A 3,003-nucleotide genomic window follows, 5' to 3' on the forward strand; every position below is an offset into this window, starting at 1 on the left:
GCTGGACGGCAAGGCCCGGGTTCTCGCCGAGGATCGCGTGGCCTTCGTCGATATGGAAGAGAAGGCTCGCACTTCGCTGAAGACGCTCTATGACAGCGGCCTTGAGAGCCCGCTGGCCGGCGAGGAGGATGGCCCCTCCAAGCTACTTCCCTTCCTGGTTCGCGCCCTACAAGACATCACCCTTGGCCTTGGCCCTACGGCTGAGGCCGAGGCACGCGTCTTGTCTTCTGCAGCGCTGACGCGGGTCTTCACCCACATCTATCTTCGCGACCCCGACATCGACCTCGACAGCCTGCTGGAGCCAGTGAGCGGCGAGCGTGCCGCTGCCGCTGCTGAGGCCGTGAAGGGTCGTGCGGAGGCTCTGCTGGGGAAGTTCCGGGCCTTCAGTACCAAGCCGGAACGGAGCGCTGCTAGCCCTGCTGCTCCACAAGGCGAACCTGCTCCGCGCGGCTCCCCCGCCGGCAAGTGACTCTGTCGTGGCTCCGGTCCTGTTTTTAATTCCTGCGCATGTACCATGCCTCGGGGAGGCGCTAAAACTTATGCTTGGTGCTGTGATGACAGCATTGACTGTAATATTTGCTTTTGAATTCCCTGGAATTTGTGTTATTCCTTCCTACTTGCTTATGTTCTACGCCGGTAGAGCCCGGCCCCGTGCATACCTCAGCCGCCATTGGCCCCGACCGGAAACCAGGACGGGACCAAGGAGTGAGGGGCTACGTGACAAGTTAGGCTCCTGAGTCGCGATGCTCAGGAGTCCCCCTTGGCGCTCGAACAACAAGTAGGGAGGTGAGGTGTGGGTGGATCTGCCGTTCTACGTCTGCAGGGCCCGGCCCCGCGCATACCTCAACCACCGTTAGCCTTTCGGAACTAAGGAGTGAGGGGCTACGTGACTAGTTAGGCTCCTGAGTCGCGATGCCCAGGAGTCCCCCTTGATGCTCAAACAGCCTTCGTACCTTGGCTCCGCTCGGGGAGGGACGTGCAACGAACCAGGCCCGGGGGGCCTGGCCAGGTGGCATGCGTCTGGGCGTGACCTAGGCCAGCCCCCGTGCCTAGCCCCTTCGCACGGCACTCCCGAGGGGAGGTGTTACGACAAGGCCAGACACTGAACTCCGGGCTCCCTGAGGTTGACGCGGCCCGGAGGACACCCTCAGTTGTTTATCACCAGCGCGGAGCATAGCGCTTCCGTATGTGTATGGGCATAGCCGCTCCTCGGCAGTGTCGTCAGCCAGCGCGGAGCATGGTGCTTCCATTGGTACGTGGGAGGGGGCTCCCCTTCGGGAGGAGCCCCCGGGGCGTATACAGCCCCACCCTGACACGTGGACGGCATGGTAGGGCTTGACGAGGTGTATCTGGGCACCCGTGAGCCAGCGCGGGACTCACGGGGCCCTACCTCAAGGCGGGTTGCGCCTGGCTCTGGACCTTATCTTCGAGTGTGTTCCTGCAAGTTTGGCCAGATGCCGGTGCTCTAGGTTTTCGGGTCTCGGCTCTCGGGCTGGTCTCAGCCGTCGCTGGCATGCCAGGTTGCGATGCCATGGACAAGACCAGAGGGTGAGGGCCGGAGAGCCGGTAGGAGCCCTGAGTCGCGATGCTCAGGCACCCCCCCTTTAACGCGCAAGCTGGGTTAGATGTTAAAACTCTACGTCCTCGGGTCCCGGCTCTCGGGCTGGTCTCAGCCGTCGCTGGCTTGCCAGGTCACGATGCCATGGACAAGACCAGAGGGTGAGGGCCGGAGAGCCGGTAGGAGCCATGAGTCGTGATGCTCAGGCACCCCCCTTTAACGCGCAAGCTGGGTTAGATGACGAAACTCTACGTCCTCGGGTCCTGGCTCTCGGGCTGGTCTCAGCCGTCGCTGGCATGCCAGGTCGCGATGCCGTGGACAAGACCAGAGGGTTAGGGCCGGAGAGCCGGTAGGAGCCCTGAGTCACAATGCTGAGGCACCCCCCCTTTGACGTGCAAGATTTCGACACCCAGGAGAAAAAGGCACCAAATAACAAGCATGGTGGATCGAAAGCATAGTCCTAAGATAAACGCAAGAAGGATACATGCCGCTGGGACAGGCCCGAGACGCTTGGGGTTGATGCAGCCCGAGGGGCGCCCCCAATAAGATAAGCTAAGGACATGAAATAAAAGGGGTACATGCCGCAGGGACGGACCCACGCGGCCTGGGAATAATGCGGCCCTGAAGGCGCTCCCAGCCAGAAATGAAACTAAAAAGATGTCACCTGATAATGTTGGGGACGAAGGGGTGTTGGTGTAGCAGACTCGGTGGGCTGCGGGAGCCGACCCTCATGAGCCCCCAGGCCCAGGGTCCTCTGGAGGCTCCGGAGGCGCTGGAGGCTCCTCGCGGGCCATCTCCATCTCCGCCAGGGCTGCTGATGTTCCGCACTTAGCGCTCGCGGCAAGGGTGCCTGCGCTGGCAAGTTCCCTAAAAGCGTAGGGTAAAAACATACAAGGGAGGGAATCAAGTAAAGGAAATAACATAGCAAATACTACCCAGAATAAAGTTATATTACAAAAATGACTTGTCGCGCTCTAATAGATTGTTCTTGTGACGTATCTGACAGCGGCAAGAAAAAGGAGAAACACGCGGCCTAATCTACACGGTCACCATCAACCCTCCTGACTTCATTCACCTTGTCCACAATGGGTGCGATAAGGGCCTTGAGTTCTTCAAGATTAGCACCCGCCGGCAGCTTCTTGAGGATGTTGGTTAGGTTGAGGCCCGGATTGCGGAAGAGCACTTTCACCAACACCTTCTCCAGGACTCTGGCGCAGATTGCGCGTGACTCGTCAGCCAGCTGCTTTGGGATCCTTTCCCGGAGTTGCTGGAGAGCCGTCACCACGCCCTTGAAGAACAGAGTATGCTTGGCGTGGGCTGGAGGTTCTCGTCGGAGGAGTACCCGAAGCCCGCCAAGTCCAGTTGTGCCAGCTCCTCGTCAATGAGTGCAGCGATGTTGATGAGGCCCTCCGTCCAGAGCTCCACCGTAACCCTGAAGGTGGTTT

Source organism: Triticum dicoccoides, chromosome 2B, assembly GCF_002162155.2.
Source record: "Triticum dicoccoides isolate Atlit2015 ecotype Zavitan chromosome 2B, WEW_v2.0, whole genome shotgun sequence".
NCBI classification, from domain to species: Eukaryota; Viridiplantae; Streptophyta; class Magnoliopsida; order Poales; family Poaceae; genus Triticum; species Triticum dicoccoides.